The sequence below is a fragment of the Hibiscus syriacus genome, unplaced genomic scaffold (genome assembly GCF_006381635.1).
Source record: "Hibiscus syriacus cultivar Baekdansim isolate YM2019G1 unplaced genomic scaffold, ASM638163v2 tig00112491_pilon, whole genome shotgun sequence".
In the NCBI taxonomy this organism is placed as follows: domain Eukaryota; kingdom Viridiplantae; phylum Streptophyta; class Magnoliopsida; order Malvales; family Malvaceae; genus Hibiscus; species Hibiscus syriacus.
This window is the reverse complement of record NW_024063344.1, coordinates 1959602-1986745: the sequence shown is the minus strand read 5'-3', so window position 1 is coordinate 1986745 and position 27144 is coordinate 1959602. Positions and strand designations below refer to the sequence as shown.

General features: G+C 39.3%; 1 pseudogene; it reads left to right on the top strand.

The window, feature by feature from the left end:
* Positions 1-6391: 6391 nt before the first annotated feature.
* Positions 6392-26829, top strand: LOC120180150 (annotated as a pseudogene).
* Positions 26830-27144: the final 315 nt, after the last annotated feature.

The window sequence follows — 27144 nt, the reverse complement described above, 5'->3', positions numbered from 1 at the left end:
TCAAAGATGGAGAGATGTAGCAGTGCAAGTCCACCCGCCATTGGAAGAGGAAGAAACAAATATGCTTTTTGTCAACACCTTAAAGGCTCCTTTTTTCTCGCATCTTATCGGTAATCCTTATCGAAGTTTTGCTGATGTAGTTACGGCGGGAGAAATGATTGAAATGGTTGTTAAGAGTGGGAAGCTCGAGGGAGGAGAGTCTAGTAAGAGACCACCAATGAGGAAAAAGGAAAACGAAGTCAGTAATGTGAGGCAGTATGATTCTAATAACATTACTGTTTCCCGTCCTCAAGGAGCAGGGTCATCAACACAAAATGACAATAGACAAGGGGCAAGGGACCAGAGGAGAGAAAGGCCTCAATTTGACCCCATCCCGATGACTTATAAGGAATTGTTTCAGATTTTGTATGATCGGCATGTGGTTTCACCATATCACGTGACACCAATGCAACCTCTTTTTCCCAAATGGTATGATGCTAGTGCTCAGTGTGAGTACCATACAGGGAACCCTGGGCATTCCATTGAGAATTGTACTGCTTTTAAGAAGGTTGTCCAAGCTTTGAGAACGAGGAATGTCATCAACTTTGATGACAGTGGGCAGCCAAATATAGCTCAGAATCCGTTGCCAAGCCATGCAGGGGTAGGAGTTAACGCGATTACTGAAGAGAAAGGAAAGAGAATTGCAAAAAATGTTAGTGAGGTGGTATCACCCATGAGTTGGGTGTGGTGCCAGATGGTCAAGGTAGGATTGTTGAAGCCCAGTTTGATGGGTGAACAGTTTAACAGTGGAGAGGTGTGTCAGTATCATAACAGTGAAGGACACAGTATTCAGCAATGTCCTGATTTCCTATCTTTGGTACAAGACATGATGGACAATAAAGAAATTGAGTTCTTTAGAGAGATTGTTGAAGAAGAGGAAGCGGAATTTTGCGCTTCAAAATGATCGTCTAAAGGGGTATACAATGCCAGTTGTCCCCTAATTATTACTCCCAAAAATCGAGTTGCTGAGAAGGTAGCCCCGAAAGTGGTTATTACACATCCATCTCCATTCCCATATCGGGATAATAAACAAGTGCCTTGGAGATATGATTGCCAGATGGGAGATGTAACATAAGAGAATGAGGAAATAAATGAGGTGGGACGCTTTACTAGAAGTGGTAGGTGTTATTCTCTTAATCCACCTAAAGAGTCTGAGAAGAAGGTTGTAGTTGATAAGGAGAAAAAATTTGATGTGCAGATAGAAGAGGATAAGCCTGTTATCAATGAACCAGTAACTGAGAGTGAAGCGGTAGAATTTTTGAAGTTTCTGAAACACAGTGAATACAGTGTTGTGGAACAGTTACACAAGTTGACTGCCCGTATTTCTGTTTTATAATTACTTTTGAGTTCAGAGGCCCATAGGAATGCTCTGTTAAAGGTTTTGAACCAGACTTTTGTTCTGAAAGAGTTGCCCATTGAAAAGTTGGATCGTTTAGTTTCCAATGTACAAGCTGATAATTTTTTATCTTTTTCTGAGGATGAAATCCCTTCTGGGATGATAGGTAGTCAGAAGGCTTTGCACATTACAGTTAAATGTAAAGGGCATGTGTTGTCCCGGGTCTTAGTTGATAATGGTTCAGCTTTGAATGTGATGCCTTTAGTTTCTCTAAAGAAGCTTCCATTAGATAGTACACTTATGAGAACCTGTCAAAGTGTGGTTCGAGCTTTCGATGGGACTAAAAGAGAATTGTTGGGCAAGATTGATGTTCCTCTGAATATTGGTCCAGCAACTTATGAAGTAGAATTTCTCGTCATGGACATTATGCCTACGTACAATTGTTTGTTGGGAAGGCCTTGGTTTCATCAGGCCGGTGCAGTTCCGTCCACATTACACCAGAGACTGAAATTTGTGATTGATGGAAGGTTGGTATGTATTCATGCTGAAGAGGACATTATTGCTTCTGTTTCTACTACTGCTCCGTATATTGAAGTTGATGAGCAAGCCGTCGAGTGTTCTTTCAGATCGTTGGAGTTTGTCAATGCTACGTTTGTGGCCGAAGGCAAGAAGATACCAAAGCCTCGATTGTCAAACTGTACCAAGATGGGGCTTAAATTGACTCTTGGAAGAGGAGCAAAAGTTGGAAAGGGTTTAGGCCGACAGTTGCAAGGACCGGTGAATCCCATATGCCCTATTACTAAAAAAGATTGATTTGGTTTGGGATATCAGCCAACTTCGAGGGATAAGATGAGGGGAATTAAGAAAGGCCAAGAAATCAGAAAGGCCAGATTGGCTGGTGAAGACCTTAGCTGGGAACCCATGACCTTCCCGCCGTTGAGTAGCATTTTCATGTCTGGGGGGCATATGTTTCAAGGGAATTCAAGGAACACTGAGACGATGGTTGAGAATGCCTTGGGAGATTTAGGCATTAATGTTATAACTGATGATGAATCCGAGGAAATGAGAGCTATGGGCATTTATCCTGCACCACTGGGCTTCGTGTTGAACAATTGGACCGCGGAAGAACTGCCTGTAGTTTACAAATCTGTTACAGAGTAATGCACTGGAACTTTCTCCCTGTTGTTCATACCCTGGGGCAATAGGTGATTTTATGTAAAGGGTTAAGCTGTTTGTTTTTTCTTGCTTTCAATAAAGGATGCATTCTGTTAGTTCCAAATGGCAAACATTCTCCCATGCATTTCATTCATTCATTCTTTGTTGTATATATGTATGTATTTATTTCTTTTTATTTATTTATATGGGAAAAGATCCTCCCATATGTATATGTATATATCTTCTCTTTCATTATTTTTTCAGGAGCTCAGATATCAATAATATGAATACCAATGACTCTGACCCGGAGATTGATTTCGAGAAGCCTATATGTCAAGGGGAAATCGAAGATTGTGATGATGATGAGAGATGTGAACTACCTTCTGAATTGCTGAAAATGGTGGAGAATGAAGATAAGCATATTCTGCCTCATAAAGAGCCTACTGAGATTTTGAATTTGGGGACAGATGAGGATAAGAGAGAAGTAAAGATTGGTACCACTCTGTCAGTTGGAGGTCGATATGATTTGATAGAATTGCTTCAAGAATACAAGAATGTGTTTGCTTGGTCATACGAAGATATGCTGGGTTTAGATACAGAGTTGGTTGTTCACAAACTGCCAATAAAGCCTGAATGTAAACCGGTACAGCAAAAACTGAGAAGAATGAGACCTGAGATGCTGCTCAAGATTAAAGAGGAAGTGAAGAAACAATTTGATGCCAGGTTTCTTAAAGTGGCCAAATATCCTGAATGGGTGGCTAATATTGTCCCAGTACCAAAGAAGGATGGGAAAGTTCAAATGTGTGTTGACTACAGAGATCTCAACCGAGCTAGTCCAAAGGATAATTTTCCCTTGCCACATATAGACACGCTAGTGGATAATACTGCTGGAAATTCTTTGTTCTCTTTTATGGATGGTTTCTCTGGCTATAATCAAATTAAGATGAACCCTGAAGATATGGAAAAAACGACATTTGTTACCATGTGGGGAACGTTTTGTTATAAAGTAATGCCATTTGGATTGAAGAACGCCGGGGCAACATATCAAAGGGCCATGGTGACGTTATTTCACGACATGATGCATAAAGAGATAGAAGTTTATGTCGATGATATGATTGTTAAAGCTAAGACAGAGGAAGAACATATCGGGAATTTGAGAAAGCTTTTTAAAAGACTAAGAAGATGCCAGTTAAAACTCAACCCAAATAAATGTACTTTTGGGGTGACATCTGGGAAGCTGTTGGGATTTGTAGTAAGCCAAAAAGGAATTGAAATAGACCCAGATAAAGTAAAGGCTATTCAAGACTTGCCAGCCCCACGAACACAAAAAGAAGTCAGAGGATTTTTGGGGAGATTGAATTATATAGCTCGGTTTATTTCACAGTTGACGGAAAAGTGTGATCCCATATTCCACCTTCTTCGCAAGAATAACTCAGGGGAATGGAGTGAGGATTGTCAAAGAGCTTTTAAAGCAGTGAAAAGATATTTGTCGAGCACTCCAATCTTAGCGCCACCTATCTCAGGCAAACCCTTGATTCTTTATTTGTCAGTTTATGAAAGTTCAATGGGGTGTGTACTGGGGCAACGTGACCAAACTGAGAAGAAAGAAAGGGCTATCTATTATCTCAACAAGAAGTTCACTGAATGTGAGACAAGATACTCACCCGTTGAAAAGTTGTGCTGCGCTTTAGTATGGGCTACCCGAAGGCTTAGACAATATATGTTGTATCATACTACTTGGCTTATATCCAAGCTTGATCCCTTGAAATATCTAATGGGTGTGTCTGTATTATCTGGAAGATTAGCTCGTTGGCAGATCTTATTGTCCGAATTTGACATCCAGTATGTAAACCAGACGGCAATTAAAGGAAGTGCTATAGCGGAATTCATTGCAAGCAGGGCTTCGGAAGAATATGAGTCGTTGAGCTTTGATTTCCCAGATGAAGATTTAATGGCTATTTCGGTAGAAGAAGCAGTGGCATCCATTAGCAAATATTGGAAGTTGAACTTCGATGGTGCTTCAAATGCCTTGGGACATGGAATCGGGGCATTTTTGGTCTCACCAGAGGGAGAGCATTATCCTTTCACCACTCGGCTTAATTTTGATTGTACAAACAATATGGCCGAGTATGAAGCTTGTGTTCTGGGTTTTAGAGCTGCCGTTGATTGCAAAGTAAAAATACTCAAAGTGTATGGTGATTCAGCTTTGGTAATATACCAGCACAGAGGAGAATGGGAGACAAAAGATCCCAAGCTTGTAGAATACCGTAAGTTGGTTATGGAGCTTGTTGAAGAATTTGAAGAAATAACTTTCAATTACCTCCCCAGAGAAGAGAATCCGATGGCAGATGCCTTAGCCACACTGGCAGCAGCGTTTAAGATGAACGAGCATTCAAATATGATGCCCATTGAAATGAAAGCTTATGAGTATCCAGCCCATTGTTTTAATATCGAAGAGGAAGAAGATGGAAACCCTTGGTATTATGATATCTTGCAATATATAAGGTATCAGAGTTATCCAGAACATGCCACTGAGAATGATAAGAGAACCATTAGAAGAATGGCATCAAGGTATGTGCTTGATGGTGAGACTCTATACAAGAAAATTCTGGATCAGGTCTTGTTAAGATGTGTGGACGCGAAAGAGGCCAAATTGATTCTTGAAGAAGTGCATGAGGGAATATGTGGTACCCATGCTAATGGGCATGCTATGGCTAGGCAGATTATGAGATTTGGGTATTATTGGTCAACTATGGAAACAGACTGTATCAATTATGCCCGAAAATGTCACAAGTGTCAGATTTATGGAGATAGGATACATACTCCTCCTCATCCGTTGCATGTAATGACAGCTCCGTGGCCATTCTCAATGTGGGGCATGGATGTTATTGGAAAAATTTCGCCCAAAGCTTCAAATGGTCATCGCTTCATTCTGGTAGCCATAGATTATTTCACCAAGTGGGTAGAAGCGGCTTCTTACGCAAATTACCCAGTCTACAATATGCAAATTTTTGAAGAAGGAGATCATTTGTAGATATGGTTTACCAGAGAGGATTATCTCCGATAATGCGTTGAATTTAAATAATAAGATGATGGACTCGGTCTGTAAACAGTTCAAAATAAAGCATCATAATTCCACCACTTATCGTCCAAAGATGAATGGGGCAGTAGAGGCGGCCAATAAGAACATCAAAAGTCTCATAGAGAAAATGACTGAGACCTATAAGGATTGGCATGAGAAGTTGCCCTTTGCTCTGTTTGCTTATCGAACTTCAGTACGGACTTCAACTGGGGCAACACCATTTTCTTTGGTTTATGGGATGTAAGCTGTCTTACCTATTGAGGTGGAAATTCCCTCACTTCGGATTTTGTCAGAGGTAAAGCTTGATGAGGCAGAATGGGTCCAAGCTAGGTATGACCAATTGAATTTGATTGAAGAAAAGAGATTGAAAGCTATTTGTCATGGTCAGATGTACCAAAAACGTATGATACGGGCACATGGTAAGAAAGTTCGTCTTCGAGAATTCCATGAGGGAGATTTGGTGCTTAAAAGGATTTTGTCTATTCAGAAAGATTACAGAGAAAAATGGATGCCCAATTGGGAAGGACCTTATGTTGTCAAGAAGGCCTTTTCTGGGGGAGCTCTAGTCCTAACTGAAATGGACGGATCAGAATTACCATATCCAGTGAATTCCGACGCTGTTAAGAGATATTTTGCTTGAAGAAGAAATAAAAGAGAAAAAATGAGAAAAAACAAAAATGATGGAAAAAACAAAAAGAAAGAAAAAGAAGAAAAAAGGGAAAAGGGAAGAAAAAATGAAAAATGAAAAAAGAGAAAAATGAAAAAAAAAAAAGAAATAAAAGGAGGGTTCAAGATGAAAACCCGAAAAGGGCGTCTTGGAACCAAAGGAGGTCTCAAGTTGAAAACCCGTAAAGGACGACTTGAGTTGAATTTGAAATTCAGAATTTGTGCATAGTGGAAGGTTCTGAATTAATTTTGGAAGTGGAAAGAGCTCCTGATATGGATAGTAATAATGACAGTTGGTGATCAGGGATGAGACTAAAGATTAATGAGTCTCGGTTGAAATAACCAGGAGAGATATTGAATGCACATGAGATTCAATACTGGTTTAGGGCATCCAATGATAGAGATTTGGGAGTTTAGAAGTAGTTTCATACTCTTAAGCATCATAATTTTGGAGATCTTTTTGACAGAAGCTACATTCGAGACATTCTAACGGCGTGCCAGTTCAAAAGCATTTGCATTATTGATATTTGAAGACGCCTACTCTTTTGTTCTTTTACTGTTTCCAGTTAAAAGTTTGCCATTTAGTTGCCTAAAATTCTCTGTATTTATATAAATAAAGAGATGTCTTTTCTTGATAATTTCCCTTTTGCAAACATCTTATTTTGAAAGGTTAAAACATATGGCTTAACTTGAAGTACATGAGATCATTTTGTATTATTGTGCAAAAGGTTTTGGAAAATGCAGGTATTCTGAAGTTGACAATGGTTTAAACATGTAAGCTTGTGTGGCCATGGGAAACTAAAATCCTCAAATTCAAAGAAAATCTTAGCCATTAAAAGATGACCCAATGAGGTTACCATTAATCAAGAAGTTGGTCATGGATACTGGCGGGTTTCAAGAAAGAAAGGAGTCAAGGTCATGTTAAGCCGAGAGATATGGAATTGAGATTGTCAACTGGGGTGAACTGGTCAAACGTTCTGTGCCCAAGATGAAGCCGAGTTCCATCGAGATCAAAGGAGATAGAGTTCCTTCAAAGAAGAAAATGTATCAAATTGCATATTTGCATACATTTAGGCATGAATAAGATCATGACACTCATAATTGCATGATGACTTAAGCATTTGCAGGTTTCCCAATGATAGTTGAAGATTGAAGAGTTTGAAGCATCGAGATAAAGATAACTGGTCTTGAGATTTTGACAAGAATGTTGTTCAGACGAAAATTGAGTCAAAGCGAAAATTGAGTCAAAGCAGATTCAAATATCCAATGGCTTTCAGACAAATTTTTATGATAGAGATGAATTTTAGAAATTTTCTCAAATTCTAAATTTTTGAATATAATATTTCTAAGCATATGTTCATAATTGATAATGTTTGATTTTCAGGTTTGACCTTCAAAATAAGTAAATTTAAGCCTTCACGAAAGAGTAGTGAAGCAAACTCGTTTGTTGAAGATTGAGTCCTATACTCTCTGAAGGAATAGGGAGCGGACAAGTTCGTTGAAGATTGAGTCCTATACTCTCTGAAGGAATAGGGAGCGGACAAGTTCGTTGAAGATTGAGTCCTATACTCTCTGAAGGAATAGGGAGCGGACACGTTTATTGAAGATCGAGTCTTATACTCTCTGAAGGAATAGGGAGCGGACCCGTTTTTTGAAGATTGTTCGAGTCTTATACTCCCTGAACAAATAGGGAGCAGACACGTTTACTGAAGATTATTCGAGTCTTATACTCCCTGAATGAATAGGGAGCGTTTACTGAAGATTGTTCGAGTCTTATACTCCATGAAAGAATAGGGAGTAGACCCGCCATTTGAAGATTTTTTCAAGTCTCGCTTATCCTGAAATAGCAGAGAAGCGGATTAATCTTCTGAAGTTCTAATGGCCGGACAAACTTGATCATCTATTGATCTTTGCTCTATTCTCGTTGCACAACAATGAGCAAAGAGGGGCAGCTGTAGATGCTTAATTTGTCTGGGCCTATATCATGGGCAAATGAAAGTAGTTTTTGGGAGTTAAAAACCAGAAAAAAAAAGATAGTGGGGAAATAACTACCAGAAACGTGGGACATTTAACCACTAAAAACGAGAGCATTAGGGGGGCTACCAGGGAGGAACCAGAGGGAGGAAGAGCACAGAACAGGGGAGAGCACTGCATTTTTTTAGGGGATTCATTGTAACAAAAAACAGTGTAATCGTTCTCATTTGGACACGGAAAATACAAGGCTAGAATTCGAAGTTTTAAGTTGTTTTTCCCAATGCTTCCATAAGTATGTTTTTTTCGTTTTTACATCCATTCAAAATGAAAAAATGAAAAACCTATTATCCCAATAGAAATCATCAACGAACATAAACAATCCCAGACAGTAATAGCAAGGTTCCGAATAAAAAGAGAAGAATTTAGAAGGAGATTCAAACGGAAAAGAAGAATTCGGAGGAAACCTCACTTGTCTTAGCAGTAGCAGCTTTCGTGCTTTCGTTGGAAGGAGGGAACGTCTTCAACAGTCAAAGAACAACAAGGCAAACATAAGCAGTGTAAACACTTTTCCCGTATTCGAAAGGGCGAGCAGTGTAACAAAGATTTTCCCTACTATTCTCGAAGCAATACAAATTTATTGAGGTATTTTTTTTTGTTTCAATTTTTGTTTTCCAGTGCCTTTGTGTGCGTTTAAGGATGAAATATTAGTAAAGAAGAAAGGGTTTGGGGTTGAATTACTTGGGTTATAGGAAATCCGGTGGAGTTTAGTTGACTCCTCGTCGCTGTTAGGATTCCATTGTCGTAAAAAATTTGGGTTTAGTCTTAATGAGTCGAATGATTTCGAAATAAAATAGAAAATAGAGAAATCCATTTACCTTGTTATATTGAGTCTTCACCGGAGTAGGGAAGTAGTTTAGGTGTCACAGAAGTTTGGGTGATCGGAGAAAGGGGCCATTGTTGAGCGGTGGCCAAAGAAGTTTGAAGGCTCATGGGTATTGAGGGTTTCAATTAAGAGTAGCAGAGGAGTTTGACTATAGGCTATAGCTCAGCTACCGACAGTTCCAATCCCTATTATAGATGATAATGCAATATTGGATTAGAAAATAGAAAGCAAAAGTGATATGTCAGAGATGATGGCGTTGGGAGGCAATGTTTGAAATCCATGGCTGCGTGATGTGAGAGAACAAGAGTTGTGCGGCCAAAGGGTAAATTAAACTTTAGTTTAGGTTTAGTTAGGTTTTGTATAATATCATTTGGATTAATTAATTTTTAGCCATTGTATTTCTTGGTGAAATCAGGTTTCCAGTCCTCAAATTTAAGCTTGTTTTACACCTTAGTCACCTTTAGGACTACTTTAGAATTTAACCTCATATGTTTGTCCTAATTTGCTGTTTTTCCAGTTTTAATTTTAGTTATTCATGTGTAGTCCCTTGTTTGTGCGCATTTTTATAATTAGGTCATTGGATTACTTTTGATTTTATAGATTGGATTTTACATTTATTTAAATTTAGTCACATTTTTAATACGTATATACATGTTTTTTCTAAAAAATTCGTAGTTTGACATATCATTTTTATTTTATATTTGAGTCACACTTGTACATAATATGTTAATATGCATGGTTTATGATTTTTAATTAAAATATAAATATAATTTTTTTGTAGTCACGTTGTATGATATTTTTAATTTTGTTTAATTAATTTTGACATGACATTTTTTTTTGCACGATTCGCATGGTAACCTCATTTGCATAACTCGACATATTACATAATCGGACTAAGAGTAATACCCTTTTAATTTAAAATTGTTTTAAGTGGGCAGTCATAACTGATTTGAGGTCCGCTTTTAATGATTTTAAAATAAAAGTGTATCCCGAAAGTGAAACAAAAAAAAAATTCGTCACCTAAAATTTGGGAACGAGAGAAAAGGAAATGTTCGTTTATTTAAATATATCGAGAAAAGGTTGTTATATCTTTAAGACCTGGTCTCGATATTTGTAAATAATCAAACATTCTTTATCTTTCTAAAACGACTTGGTAATTTTAATTTAATTTGTTTGAGTGTTTTTGAATGTTTTTAAATTTACGTCATTGTTTTATGGGATCAAAAATTAAATTCGAATTTATAAAGTTCATTGCAAAGACGTTAATTAATCGATTAGGTATCGATTTAGGGCGTTGTTGGGGTGCTAATCCTTCCCCACACGTAATTGACTCCCGAACTCATTTTTTTGTAACGCAGACCTTAATTTGTTGTTTTAATTAAAATTAATTTTTATTTAAAATAACAAGCATTTTTGGGTGTCCAATCACACCCTAATCAAAGATTGGTGGCGACTCTTTAAACTGTATTTTTTTGATCATAAAGGAAATCCAAAATTTTTCGAAACGAGAGGTTTTCAAATCACATTTGTTTTTAAATTAAAACTCAATTGAAAGAGGTAAATTAAAAATTAATGTGGCTTTTAAATCTCACATTTTTTCACCTTTTAAGAAAAAATCGTTTTGACACTTCTAATTGTTCAAATTGGATATTTCAACCCCCTCCCCCACAAAAAAAAAAAGAAAAGAAAAAGAAGAGACAAGCACAGTATTTGTGGTTCATATGCTTTTCACCATAATAAAATAATATGTTTGATGCCATTTTTTAAACTGATCTTTTAATTATTATATCTTTCGTCTTCGGGTCCTTCTGCTTCGATCAGTTATTTTGTATACGAGTTTATGAAAATTGTTCTCAAAGTGGATTGAAGAGACAGTGTCCTCTCAGTAAAAGGACTGGTAGGATTTTGTACATTGACCATAAAATGATCGGAGCACAAAGATTCAGAGTGGTCAGAACTAGTCATTTCCACTACAGTTATCAACTTATCATTGATGTTCTCCACAAATTTTTGTACCTGACAAGAAACCAATGGAAACCTTCATTGACATCTTAAATTCTTTTCTTGATTATAGAACCAGCATCCGGTTTCTGATTGAATTTAGAATCTTGATTTTATTTATAACTTTTTCTATCACACTCATGGTTAAATGCATATAAACATTTTTAGGTGCTGTCCAAATTATTTGGAACCTTTGGCATTAGCTGGTATGGAAATCCAATTATAGTTGTCCAATTGTGTTCAGCTGATTGAAAGGGGCTTCAAAATGATGTGTTGCTTGCAATCTGGTGACAATATAATAATGGTGTATTCAGCTGATTTAAAGGAGGTTCCATTTATTCCTGTTTTCAACAAGCTTGGTGGCTAGCTATGAGAATGCAGGTGTAAGGATGAGTGCCTTGACAGTTCCACTACGATCAAGATCAAGTAGGCTTCTAATTGATAGTTTAAAAAAAGGGAGAGGCTGAAATCCTGCGGGTTTGGTAAGATAAGTTGGACCTCCAAAACGATACAAAATTTAAAAGCGTGAGAGGCTTTGTTGCCAAACGTTTTTTAATGTTCAAATGAGTGAAAGATTTTTCTAGGAATGAAGAACAAAATCGTGTACCTTGTCTTAAAGTGTTTTTGCTGGGTTAGATCTTTATTTTTTCCGTAGATCTACCCATAAATTGATTTTGACTTTATTATTAACGTTTCAAGTGTCCGAGTATGTAAGGCTCCCTGGCTATTCATTCTCTATAGAATTTTGTAGAAATACGCTTAGGTGCAGCATCACTTGTTATGATTAATGAGTTTTTGCTAGCATATGTCCAATGAGAGATTTATTTCCGGGGGGGCCTTTGTTTGGCCTATACGAGTTTTTGCTGTATTAACGTCAACAATGACCAATCACATCATCGTGCTATTATCGGTTTATATCATCAATATAATGTTTCATTGATATAATTGAAACTAAAAATAAAATTCAGTGTTTGAGGATCATTCTGGGAGGTTGCATTGTATCAAACAATCTGTTTTAATGAACTTATAATTGCCTAACTTCACAGATGTTGAGCGTAACTGCTTGATTAACCATCTCTTTCACTCTCCCTTCCTAACCCTAGCTCTGTCTGTCAAATCGTAAATGGCTTAAAAATTTAAGAATCACAGCTTAGCAATAGAGAAACAAGCCTGATTCAGATGATATACAATTCCAATGACTCATCCATAACATATTTAAAATCTCTCGTAGTTTGGTTAGGCCAAAAGTTGAAAGTATTGGCTTTGTCTCATGTGACTGACAAACACCGCAACTTATTACTTGCATGAATCTCCACTGAAAACCTTTGAAATCCCGATCACCAAAATCCGTTTTCCCTTAAAAGCCTGGACTATGGAGACAGAACCGTGATGGCGATGCAAACATGGTATACTGAAATCTGTATATACTTATTAAGACTAACAGATTTCAAGGGATAGAATAAAAGCTTACGAGAAAATGGAGGTTTAGAAACTGTAGAAGACGCCACCTATTGTCGACATTTCTTGTTTGCACTGAATTAGGTTACCCGTTTGGGATTTAAACCACTCGTTTTTTTAAAATGGTTTCAATATTTTCTCAGGAGAGTAGCTTAATCCACAAGCCATCCATCCATCCATCATCAAGCTCGTCTTTTTTTACCATGTTTTGAGTTACAGCCTACAGGGAGGCCAATTTGACAATATAAAATTTTGAAAGAAGAAAGGAAAACATAAACTATTGTGGGAGTTGAGAAATTAGTTGAATTAACTCGACAGAGAAAAATTGACTTTGGAAAAATTAATAAAAAAATATATAGAGTAGGCTCTGCAGATCTTTTGCATAATATTCGGTAATTTAAAGGTTAAATTTAACGTAGATCCATGTATTATATATTTTAACCGATATAATCCTTCTATTATAATTTGATCTTTCCTAATTCCTTTCAACTTTTTAACATTACATTTTTTTATATTGAGATCAATTTGTTTCTGTTATTTTTCTTTTTTTTGTAAATATATGTTAAGGTAATATATACACCTTAACATTTTCTTGTAAAACGATCAATATCATGCTTTTCTTTCTTCTTTCTTTTGATTTTTTAAATATGCAAAAATTTACTTAGCTGTAAAACAAGTATCAATATTTATATGTTTAAAAAGGAATTATTATTTAATATATTGTCAGCGAAAAAAAATAATAATTTTACAAATAATATTAATAGCCACACTCAGGTATTTAATGGAATTATAATGCAAAGAAATGAATGATTTCTTCAAAAACAAAAGAACTAACAATGATAGAAATTACAAGATGATGAATGTGGCTATTAAGGAGAAGAAGCCCATGGCAAGGGCCGGCAGCCATCGGGGTTTAGATGCATTGGGTGAAGCAAGCAAATCAGTTTGTTTAGTTTAGCTGACACTTGAAAACTTGGTGTAAATTATATTTCAATGGTTAAAGGTTGAGAACTGATCAACTTTTTTTAAGTATCAAAACTTTATTTATTCAATCCATCCCCTGGGTCAGCCCACACGGAATCTTGGTTTTTGTGTATGAGAAGTCTCTTTTGGTTTGTAATTTGGAATGAAGGAATGGGAAATTTAGAGCCACCAAAATGCATTTTTCAAGAACGAATGTGTAATGGAAAATTTTGGGGTTTACTCTTTTTATTTGAACTTAGGGTTTGCTTTGAGTGTAAGGTTTGTGTAGAAAGAAATAAATGTTTGGCCGAATCTCTCACTTTTGCCCTTAGACAATGGACGTTGACAACTAATTAACAAAGAGTCAAGTTAGAAAGAGCTTAGCTTATGAAATAAGGTAAGTTCCCAACCTTGCACAAGTAAAAGGTTATTGAATCAGTACGAATCAAGCTATTTCAAAGGTTATTGAATCAGTACGAATCAAACTATTTCAGTGGTTAAAGAATTTGTTGTTATTCTTTGAGGTCTATAGTTTGAGTATCGCATATATAAGGGTGTGAGTTTTCATTGTCAAATAATTGAAAGTGTTTGAATATACTACCTTATATTCACCTCAAATTTATCAACAACAAAAAGTTATGAAATCAATTTAATTCTAATCTAAACAATTCACAACAATAACTAATACCAGTGAGATTTGATTGTCAAGTGGGTTCAAGTATATTTAATTTTTGTTTTCCAAACTATCAAACTTTTTACAAAGATTTTCTAAATTCAAATTTACACATCAATCTACCCTTGACTAATACATTAATTATTACCGGTACATATAAATATTAACCCAAAAAATAGTCAAAGTTGTGAAAAAAATAAATTTATATATTAACTCTTAAATTTGGCTATTCAAAAATTTTAATAATTATTTGTATCTTGTTCATTGATAGATTAATTTAAATTAAATATTATAAAAGTATTATAGAAACAATAATTTTAGGTCTGTTTATTCTATTTAAATAATAAAATATAAATTCCGGATATTGTGGTTCATAGCGATAGTATTCAGTCGTATATTTGCCACAAATAATGCGTCCTCGTATATTGATCTCAAGAAAGTATTAAATAAATTGTTTAATTAATTGTTATCCGGTTAGCTTCAACAAATTCCTGTCTGTGGCAACAGTCCATGCAATGCTTTAAAAAAGCTCATCAAATCCAAGGAGAGGATGAAAGAGTGTATATATAAAAGCATGGTTGAGGAGAGTTTTGGTGGTGAGGAAGGGAAACACAATTAACGTGGATCATAGGGAGATCAGCTTGTTGCGACGAGAATGGCCTCAAGAAAGGACCTTGGACCCCCAGGAAGACCAAAAGCTGCTTCAATACATAAGACGACATGTCCATGGTAGTTGGAGATCCCTCCCTAAGCTTGCACGTTAATTATCCCCTAATCTTAGTCCTATCTTCATCTCTCTTTTTTTGGTTAAGTTAAAAGAAAAATTTTCATTCGCAAAAGCTGTAGGTTAAGGTGGACAAATTACTTGAGGCCTGATATCGAAAGGGGAAAATTTTCTCAAGACGAAGAGCAAACAATTCTGCATTTGCATTCCATTCTTGGAAACAAGTAGTTTAACTCTACTCCTGAACTAGTGAATTTAAGTGATCACTTGTCTTCTCTATGTTTTATTTCTTTTCAGGTTGTCAGCCATTGCAAAACATCTTCCAGGCCGCACTGATAATGAAATCAAGTACTTCACATTTAAAGTAAAAACTTATTCAAATGGGTAAGGATCCAATGACCCATCAACCAAGAATTGACATCTTTGCAAGCTTGCATCAACTAATAGCCCTCGCCAACCTTGAACACATTTTGGAGATTAATCCTCATCTATTCCACGACCAAGCTTTAAGATTACGGGAAGAAACTGCTCAGTTGGCTAAGCTTCAGAACCTACAATTACTTGCAGACGTCGAAGCTCTCAACTTAAACAAGTTTCTTCCAAGTCCAACCCACTTTTCTTGCTACTTCTCAACAACTCCACCTACTACGCCCACAATTCCCTTTCAGTTCCCAAACATCAGTGTACAGTGATCAGATGGAGCTTTACGATGCTGAGGCAAGGAGACAACCAAACCGAGAACTCACCATCTCGGTTTCTTCCATCCCCTAACATTCCTCCAACAGCAACCGAGATGCCAACAGTAATTCCAGCAACAATGGAGCCGCTTCTTCCTACTGCCCTGAACTCTATTTCGACGACTCCGTAATGCATGAGATTTCTTACTTAGTCTTGGAGTTTGCATCTGTTTATGTAGATAACTATCGCATCCATCTAATGCTTTACTGCATGGATAAATTACCCTCTGTTACCGCCAAACATCTGTGTATACAGCCTATTTTATATGTATTGTCACGGACTAAACTTTTGGGTCCATGGGCATTGGCGTAAAGGTTCACAGAAGGGGTTCAATTACGCAGACTTTGGGCTTGTTGGGCATGGTGAGTTGGCCTGGTTCTTGGAGAATGCTTGCGGGTCCGTAAAGGCTCGAGTTCGTGAAGGATCAAGTCCGAGGCGTCCGAGAGAAGCGACGAGGGTGTTACATGTTCGATGGGGGCAATTTTGTCGAGGCTCGTGGATTCGGACCGAGACATGTGTGAGCAAATTTCTGTAGAAGAATAATACAGAGTGTTGGGCTTGCCCAGAACCATCAGACCTGGCCCGTTCCTTGGAAGATTCCAGAAAGAATATTATTATCCAATAATTAAGGATTTAGTTATGGATAATGTTTTATTTGAATTCAAATACCTTAGAGATAGAGTTCTGTTAAGGTAGGATTCAATGTAAGCCGTCGATGTACTTTAATCTAGACCGTTGGATCTTGAGGGCCTCAACTATAAATAGAGAGCTTCTCCCCTCATTTGTAATCATTCACTTCATTCATTCTCTTCAGAGTAATAAAACTCAGGCATTTACTCTTACTCTATCTGAGTTCTTTCTTTCTAGCTTTCCAGCTTGCAGCTTTCTAGCCTTGTCGGCTTGATCTCCTTTGTGCTTAAGCCTTGTGGCTTGTGTTACCGACCGGGAGGGCTGAGATAGCCTCGGGAGTGTTCTTTTCCGAGTTCTTTCAAAGTGCCAAAGTGATTCAAGTCTTGGTGACTTAGAAAGTTCCCACAACGCACGTGCTTCAGAGATCTGCTTCAACCCAGGTGGCTTGGATTAGCCCCGATTAAGTGTTATTTCCGCATTATTGTTTAACCCTTGAGGGTTTGTTCGTCGCTTAGTGAGCCAGAGACTCACAAGGACGTGGATAAGGCTGACTTAGGCGCCATTTCAACCTGGAAATCGTCTAAGTGCCGCACGAATCGTCTAGCAGAAGTCTAGCCCCGTGACAGGTGGTATCAGAGCGTTGCTGTAGCTGTAGCCCCGACACAAGTGGTGTCAGAACGAGTTGTCGGTGTAAGTAGTTTACCCGTCTGACTTAGTGGCAAGCAGTGACAGAGCGAGTCGTTACTGGCAAACAACGATCGTTTTGTACGTGGTTTGGGGAAGCAAGTCAAAGCAAGTCGGAGTGTAGGTGTTGTGGATTCAACAGTGATCCGAGCTTGTCTTGTGACAAGAAGCATTTTAGCGAGGTGATGGAAGCCGTTGTGGATTCAACGAGTGTTCCAGACAGGTTGTGGAAAGGAAACGAGATGGCACAACAAAAAGGAGTTGTTCCCATAGAGGATGGCGCGGAGAGCCGTGGTGTTGGGTTTGAGCTAGAGAAACAAAGTGTGGGAGTTACCCCAGGATCACTGGAGGTGAGGATCAAAAACCTTGAGAGCTTCACGGAAGAAGCCAAGGAGGTCCAAGGAGTTATGGAGTCCCGTCTTGAACAGTTAGAATCCATGAGGGATGGGTTTAAGGATGTGGCGCAACAGAGTCTCCACGGTTGGACGTTGATAGAGATGAGTAATGCGCTCAGGGTCGAGTTGATGGCCTTGAGGGAAGAGATAGATGGGCTCAAGAGTGAGATACTCATGCGCAAAACAGTAATGAGTTATAGTGGTGCGTGCAATACCTTCATCGAAGGATTTAGACCAGGGGTGATGCTTGCCAGTGAGCAAGGTGATACCCAGAGTTATTCGGAAGCCGGAGCTGTAGCCGAGTCAAGGTGCGAGCTTGCAGGAGCCAAGCCAACCGAAGATGAGTCATCCAGACCCATGCCCAAAGATAGTGGTGAAAATGGGGGAGACCATGACAAGGGACAGTGGATAGATGGCAGAGAAAACTCTTCGAGTAGCCAAGAAGTGGCATCGACTGATCGTGGTCGGATAAAGCCATCGGGGAATCATGGCAAGGCCAAGTCCGTGTCAAAGAAGAAGGTGAGTAACAAGCCTCTTAAATGCTACTTCTGTGATGGTCCTCACTTGATAAGAGGATGCCCCGAGAAGAATCGCCTTGCTTCCATTGTCAAAGGAGAAGGCAAGTCAAAAGGGGAAGTAGCCGATGATGGTGCGACTGCGGGAGTCGAAGCAGTCAAACCAGGAGCGAGGCTCGGCGCGAATGCTAGTGGTGCAGGAAAGCCGAGGGTAAACAAGCGAGATCCACTGAAGTGCTTCATATGTCAAGGAGCACATAGGGCCAAGAGTTGCCCAAACAAAGCAAAGCTCGGTGCCAATGCGAGTGGCGAAGCAACTAAGCTGAGGATAAAGAAGCGAGAGCCATTGAAGTGTTTCCAATGCGGTGGACAACACAAGGTGCGAGATTGCACCACCAAAGTAAAGCTCGGTGCGAAAGCCAAGGGCCAAGCTGAAGAGCCGAGGGTAAATAAGCGAGAGCAACTGGAGTGTTTCCGGTGCAAAGGTCCACACATAGTGCGGGAATGCCCAAACCGAATCAAGCAGTCCAAGGGAAAGGACAGGGTCGAGAGTAGCGAGCCTGCCAAGCTTGGTTCAATGGTGTTTACTACTGCCAAGGTTAGTCAAAACCAAAAGCAGAACGGGTTGCCCAAACCCAATTTTGCCAAGGAGCTTTCCAAGGATACCGAGGAGGTAGCCGTTGCTGTTGAAGCTGGAGTTGGCAAAGGACCAAAAGAGTCCGAGACCTTTCAAGAGCAATCGAGCTCAGTGCATGCCGAGAGTGAGGCATGGTCTAAGTTGATGAATCTTAGACATGATGGGACGTTGAAGGAGTATGTGAGAGAGTTCGAGGAACTCATGCTCCAAGTCCCAGAGTTGACTGAAGAAGATGCATTCTTCACCTTCACAGATGGATTGAAGCCATGGGCAAAGGCGACGATGGAGAGAAGGGGAATCAAGGAGTTGTCTAAAGCCTTGATAGCCGCCGAGTCCATCATAGAACTTGGATTCAAGAAGACATCCAAGACAAAGTTGAAAGCCGAGGGTAATGGCGAAAATATTCGAGATGAGGGTCAGTCCAACAATGATGAGGAGCAAGGCTCTTCGAGTGAAGCTTGTTCGAGTGAAGTTTGTTCGAATGGTGAGCATTTGAGCATTGATCGTTCAAGTGGTGAGCACATGTCAAGAAAAGACATGGATGCTGTTGGCACAAGTAAAGCGAACAAGTGCCTTACACCGAGGGCAAGAAAGGAGCAGACGAAGGGTCACCGAAGTAAGGGGCCACAAGAGTTGCAAGCTTGCCGGGATAAAGCCGAGTGGTCCGAGAGGATGGAGAAGCCCAGGATCGAGTTACCCAAGAACATGGGTAAAGATAAGGTTAGCGAGGCTGCGAGACTTGGCTCAATGAACTTGAGTTCTGCCAAGGCAAGTAGAGGCCGAAAGCAGAATGAGTTGATGTGTGCGAACATCAACGTTGCCGAACCATCGGGAGTTGCCTTAGTAGACACAGGGGCAACTGATCCATTCATGTCAAAGAAGGATGCCGACAATATTGGTTTAAAAGCCGAACCACCGAAGGAGGCAATCAAGACTGGCAATTCTGAAGAAGTTCCAATGGAGCGGAATGTTGTTTTAAGGACTACCATCGAAGAGACAACTGAGAAGTGGTTGATGGAGTCTAAGCCTTTAAGAGACATGATGGGCGAGAACTTGCCACCCATGTAAGAGGGTGGAAGTCGCACCGGACTTCAAGGGAGGAAGTGCCGATGCGAGTAGAAACACCAGACTTCCGGATAGAAGTGTTGGTGTGTGGAGTGCCAGACTTCACGGAGTAAGAAGGGCTGACACGTAGAGTAAATGTGCTGGGGGAAATCGAGGGACATCTCAAATACATTCCAAGTGTTGAGTTTGATTCACCATCGTTGATGAGCATAGGTCGAGGACCTAACCATCTTTTTACGGAGTTATCAAAGGTTGGAAGGGACATCTGAGACTTTCAGAGTTCTTAGGGACAAGCGAGTGTTGCCGATGAAGCTGAGTTGTCGTGTTGTATGTTGCCGGAGTATCCAATTCTTTACCGCTGGATAAAAAAAAATATCCTTGTTTGGGTGAATGCAAACGGGTAGGATGGATTTCCTACGTTCGAGATGAATGCCAAGGTGTGCTAGATGGTGATAAGACATGACGGTGTTAACCAAGGCGAGGAAGCCAAGGTGTTTGTTAAAGCGTCCAAGGTGATCAAGACCAAGTGTTCTCACCTAGCGACGAGGGCGTCGCTAGATCAAGTGGGGGAGATTGTCACGGACTAAACTTTTGGGTCCATGGGCATTGGCGTAAAGGTTCACAGAAGGGGTTCAATTACGCAGACTTTGGGCTTGTTGGGCATGGTGAGTTGGCCTGGTTCTTGGAGAATGCTTGCGGGTCCGTAAAGGCTCGAGTTCGTGAAGGATCAAGTCCGAGGCGTCCGAGAGAAGCGACGAGGGTGTTACATGTTCGATGGGGGCAATTTTGTCGAGGCTCGTGGATTCGGACCGAGACATGTGTGAGCAAATTTCTGTAGAAGAATAATACAGAGTGTTGGGCTTGCCCAGAACCATCAGACCTGGCCCGTTCCTTGGAAGATTCCAGAAAGAATATTATTATCCAATAATTAAGGATTTAGTTATGGATAATGTTTTATTTGAATTCAAATACCTTAGAGATAGAGTTCTGTTAAGGTAGGATTCAATGTAAGCCGTCGATGTACTTTAATCTAGACCGTTGGATCTTGAGGGCCTCAACTATAAATAGAGAGCTTCTCCCCTCATTTGTAATCATTCACTTCATTCATTCTCTTCAGAGTAATAAAACTCAGGCATTTACTCTTACTCTATCTGAGTTCTTTCTTTCTAGCTTTCCAGCTTGCAGCTTTCTAGCCTTGTCGGCTTGATCTCCTTTGTGCTTAAGCCTTGTGGCTTGTGTTACCGACCGGGAGGGCTGAGATAGCCTCGGGAGTGTTCTTTTCCGAGTTCTTTCAAAGTGCCAAAGTGATTCAAGTCTTGGTGACTTAGAAAGTTCCCACAACGCACGTGCTTCAGAGATCTGCTTCAACCCAGGTGGCTTGGATTAGCCCCGATTAAGTGTTATTTCCGCATTATTGTTTAACCCTTGAGGGTTTGTTCGTCGCTTAGTGAGCCAGAGACTCACAAGGACGTGGATAAGGCTGACTTAGGCGCCATTTCAACCTGGAAATCGTCTAAGTGCCGCACGAATCGTCTAGCAGAAGTCTAGCCCCGTGACAGTATGCATAATTTGGGGATAATAATCAGATGATGAAACCAGGGTTTTAGTTTTTCATCCTGTAATCATACACAGCCTTTCTTGACGTTGCCCGTCGATGGATTGTTTGTAACCACCAACTATATATGCCATGATCGTATACTAAATCATTCCCAAATATTCCTAGGATTTAAAACGAATAAAATTAACATCCAAAACTGAGGGACACCTCTGCGCTGCACATTCATTTAATTAATTTAGGCTTTGGGCTTAGAATCTTCAACCAAGCGCCGCCAAACTCAGAAGTTGGAGCTGGGCCTATTCAGATTTGTCTTTCTAAACTATTAAACTATAAGTTCTAAAATTTGTTATATCTCATTTTGTCAGAGTGTAATTTTTCTGACACATAATTAACAATAAATAATCAAATTAAATCATAATTTATAAACGGGAAGAAAAGGGGGTGTGGGGCATCATAAATACTTTTAAGTTTAACAATGACACATAAATGGAATCTGAGCTTTGTGATAGAACAATTGAAGGAGATAGTCCCGCCCCTACTTGAAGAGAAGTGGCCAAATTCAAGCAGTCTTCCCCATGCTTGCTGTCCCCTCCCACACAATCTGAAGATGATTGAAGTACCTAAGAATCAGATGCAATATTAATCATACTGTATGTTCCCAGATAACCCATATAAATGAAACTACAGTTGTGAAATCTACAGAAACGACTTTTCAGCACCTTGATATTATTGTATAATAAGGAATTAAGGATACGTGGGGGGAAATAGCATATCTTTTCATCTTCACAGTTTTCTCCACCCCCCCCCCCGGGGTCAAAGAAAGAGGGTTAGATAAGGAACTAGAGAGGTGGGTGGATTTTTGTTTTGTTGAAAAGGATGAAGATGAAATTAAAAATCTAAAGAAAAAAAAAATAACTAAAAGTTGTGGCTGCCAGTTGTCTTTCATTTTTTTGTATCCCCATTCTCCCACTAACTGATCCTCTTCACTCGCACTCCAAATTCTTCTCTCTTTCCCTCTCAGAGCCAAGCCACGACCTTTTGATTGCAACTGGTCGAACCAGATTGGTCCCGTAAGGTATACAAATCAAACCCATAAACAGGGAAAGAGAAACAAAAACATAAAATACTTAATAAATTGGGCAATTAGAGAAGTACTGAAAGATAAGTGCCAAAGCTCTATCTACCACTGATAGTCAATCCCATCCATTTTCTTTCTTTCCAACTAATAATTATAATACGAAAAGTCTCATTCTTTTGGCAAAAGCTGGAAAGATAAGATTTTTAAGTATAAAAGAAGGATTTTCCTGGCCACGGTATATAGTTGAAGAAAGATAAAAAAAAAAGTGGGCTTTGTTTTTGCAAGTTTTAGCTTTTGATGAGCTTTGGGGAGATATGTCGGGTGGTGCTTGTAGCATAGTTTGGTTTAGGAGGGATCTCAGGGTTGAAGATAATCCAGCACTTGCAGCTGGTGTCAGAGCTGGTGCTGTTGTTGCAGTTTTTGTATGGGCACCTGAAGAAGAAGGCCATTATCAACCTGGAAGGGTTTCGAGGTGGTGGCTTAAGCACAGTTTGGCTCACCTTGACTCTTCTTTGAGGAGCCTTGGCACCTGTCTCGTCACAAAGAGATCTTCTGATAGTGTTTCTTCTCTTCTAGAGGTTGTTAAATCTACTGGTGCTACTCAGCTCTTCTTCAATCACTTGTATGGTTAGTTTTCTTTTCTTTTCTTTTCATTCCTATCCTCCCTCTTTCTTTGGACTAACAAAAAAAGGGTTGATTGTATATATTATTTTAATCTTATTTTGCTTCGTCGGTCACTGGTTGCTGTGTGTTAATGTCAAAGCTTAAATTTTATCTGAATTTTTTTGTTAAAAAAATGTGCCCAATGTTACAGTTATAATCATTTTAGGTGTTTAGATCATAATTATAGTTAAATTTGACTGGACACGTGTCATGTTCGGCTAATTTTGATAATTTTATTTAAAAATTAAAATGATATTTAAAAAAAAACAAAAAATCAGAAGAAAAAACCCTCCCCCTCCCCGTCCCCTTCTCCATTTCCCCTTTCCCATAACAGAGCAATGGCGACGGCAATGGAGGTTCGCCGTTGGCATGCATCGCCACCACCAACAGCTTCGCCGACGTCTCATGACCCCAACCCCGACCAGTAATCACTCAAATCAACCGCCGATCGTCACAAAACAGTAAGAAACCGTTCGTTTTCGCTCACCGCCGAACCCTTCTCCCGCCAGCCGCGACCGTCATCGCTTCCATCAGTGAGAGTGCCATCTCGCGCCGAGAAAAACCCATCTGTCCCCTCGTCGAGCAGCGCTGCCGTTCGCCGTGGAGGAAGCTTCCGTGAAAACCCAACCCAACGGTCAGCCACTTTTTTCTACGATTAGGATCAATCCCGATGATCGTGAGCCACACCGCCGTCGTTTTTGAAGTCACAACGAAGATGGCGTTGCGGCGATGGAGTGGTAGTCGGAAATCTCCGGCCGGCGGCAACTGAAAAGGAGTGAATTTTAGACTTTGGGGGTTTTGGAGTTATTTTGTAATTTTAAAAAACTTTGGGTTTTTTATAAATAAATTAAACTTTTTTTCTTTTAAAAAATAAAAAATATATATAACAATGTGTACCTAAAAGCCTAACGGATAAAAGTTAAGTATCTATTTACTGTAAAAATTTCTTTACTAACTAAAACGTTTTTCTGACAATTATTTTTATATTAAGCATTTATTTATTTGTGTGTTGGATTTTGCCTATTTTAATTTGTTTCTAATGTAATAACCGAGTCTTATGTGATCTGCATCAATTGAGATTGATTTTGCCTATTCTTTTTACCTCCTTGATAGAGTGATCAACTGTTCTCCAATTGCTTGTAATTGTGAGATCAGATGCTTTTACAAAATAGGCCTTCTGCAATTTTTGCTTTCCCAGGAATGTTAAATTTTTTCTTCCTTGAGTTTGCATATTAATAGCCCCTTCGTTTTGTTGACATAAGTATTGACATCTTTAACTGATTAAACAAATGTGTCTAGTCAGGTTCTTTATTTTCCCATGAGGAGGGATTAGGAAAGCAAAGAAGGCTCTACGTTTAACACTTAAGTGAGGATTTACTACTTTTTCAGATCCTATATCACTGGTTAGGGATCATCGGGCAAAGGAGGTATTAACGGCCCATGGTGTAGCAGTTCGATCTTTCAATGCAGATTTACTTTATGAACCCTGGGATGTAAATGATGCTCAAGGACGCCCTTTCACTACATTTGCTGCTTTCTGGGAAAAATGTCTTAGCATGCCCTATGACCCCGAGGCTCCACTTCTTCCTCCTAAGAGATTCATTTCAGGTTGTTGTCCATTCAATTCTGTTCTTGACTTATCAATCTCTATTATCAATTATTGCCCCTCTTTGAACCTCATTGGACTTCAACAATATAAGATTTGGAATGTCAGGCGCAGTTTGAAGCCTTTTATCCTTTTGATTTATTGACCTGAAATTATAGTGAAACTACTTGTTATCCTTGTTCAAGTAATAGATGTTTATTTTGTCTCTCTGTTTTAGGTGATGTGACAAGTTGCCATCCGGATCAATTGGTGTTTGAAGATGAATCGGAGAAGGGAAGCAATGCGCTTTTAGCTCGAGCATGGTCACCTGGTTGGAGCAATGCTGATAAGGCTTTGACCACATTCATAAATGGACCTCTGCTTGAGTACTCTAAGAATAGAAGAAAGGCTGATAGTGCCACCACCTCATGTCTTTCTCCTCGCTTGCACTTTGGGGAGGTGAGTGTGAGAAAAGTCTTCCATCTAATCCGCATCAAGCAGGTTCTATGGGCCAATGAAGGGAACGAAGCTGGTGAGGAGAGTGTTAACTTGTTTCTCAAATCGATTGGTCTGAGGGAATATTCAAGATACTTCAGCTTTAACCATCCTTACAGCCATGAAAGGCCTCTTCTTCGGCATCTTAAGTTTTTCCCTTGGGTAGTGGATGAGGGGTATTTTAAGGCATGGAGACAAGGTAGAACTGGTTATCCACTGGTGGATGCTGGAATGAGAGAGTTGTGGGCCACTGGCTGGCTACATGACCGTATAAGAGTCGTAGTTTCAAGTTTCTTCGTAAAAGTTTGCAGCTTCCATGGAGATGGGGTATGAAGTATTTTTGGGACACCCTCTTAGATGCAGATTTAGAGAGTGACGCTCTTGGTTGGCAGTATATATCCGGTACTCTTCCAGACAGTCGCAAGCTTGACAGCATAGATAATCCACAGGTTTGGCTGAAATTCTTGTTAGCTGTGTTGCAGATTGTCCTTGCTACTTGACTTCTGATGCACCTTAAAATACATACAAATTTAAACTAATCATAATGATATAACTATTTTTCCATTCCCTAACCTCATTCCAGATGTAAACTCTCCTAGGGGCTTTAAGTTGACATGTTAATCCCACCATTAATTCGTATTTGTAAAAAGTATTGTCATTACCAGTAAAGTTCATCAAAGTTCATGTTATTACTTTTCATATTGTAGAAAAGATTGTTGTTGAGATCTTTTCAGTTATGATGTTTGACCCCTCGTCTAAACCACATAATTTCTGGCTATTGAAGCAACATATAATACAATAACCTTTTTTTCAATCTCAAGTATACTTGCATTTGCATGCATAAATTTGTAAATGTTGCGGAAGGAAATTGAAGCTTTCATTTCAGCCATTTTTAAATCTCCTTTAGTTCTTTTTTATCCAGTCAGTCATATAATGCAAGCGTGTTTCATGTCTATTACATGGATTGTTATCTATCCAATTTTCTTGGATGATATACAGAGCCAGTTCTCTTATGCAATTAAAATTTTGACAGTTTGAGGGTTACAAATTTGACCCACATGGAGAATATGTCCGAAGGTGGCTTCCTGAACTTGCAAGATTGCCAACAGATTGGATTCACCATCCATGGAATGCTCCTGAATGTGTACTCCAAGCTGCTGGAATCGAGCTCGGATCAAATTATCCTCTGCCGATTGTAGGAATAGATGCTGCAAAAGATAGGTTGCAAGAAGCACTTTCAGAGATGTGGCAGCTAGAAGCAGCTTCAAGAGCTGCAATTGAGAATGGAACTGAGGAAGGCCTTGGAGACTACTGAATCTGCGCCATTTCTCTTCCCTCCAGACATACAAATGGAGGAAAATGTTGAACCTGCAAGGAACAATGCTCCAGCTATAACCCGACTATATGAAGATCAGATGGTTCCTAGCATGACTTCTTTCGTGAGAGGCGCACATGAAGAAACTTCTTCGGATCTTAGAACTTCAGTAGAAGATAGCAGAGCGGAAGTTCCAATAAACATTAATATACATCAAGAACTACAAAGATACACATTAAACCAAGGAAATCAGCGGACATTTCGGAACAACACTTATCTACAATTTAATCTCCCAATGGGGGTGGGAAATGCTGAGGATTCCACGGCAGATTCATCTACTAGCAGTAGTAGGAGAGAAAGGGGTGGAGTTGTTCCAGTTTGGTCTCCTCCAGCTTCAAGTTATTCAGAGTAGTTTGTTGGTGATGAAAACGGTATTGGTACGAGCTCATCTTATTTACCAAGGCATCCACATTCCCACCAAATTGTAAATCGGAGGCGTTTATCTCAAACCGGGTAAGAAATGAAGATGGTTCATTTGAAAAAATTTCTTATTAATTAGAGCAGCTGCTCACATATTGAACTTTTTGCTGTCTATCAAACTGATCATTAGTGGAACATATGCATTATTGAAGCATAACCATGACTAGAATATGAGTCATTTAAATCCTTTCTTACAGGTAAACAGATTACTCCTGAAAGACGGGAATCTTGTAGTCGGAGAATTCCAGAATGGCCAATCTTGTGAGCTGATGGGTTGATAACATAGCATCATCTACCACATCTGTTATAACCAGTCTAACTTGATCGGCAGTTGACCTCCTATGTGTATGAA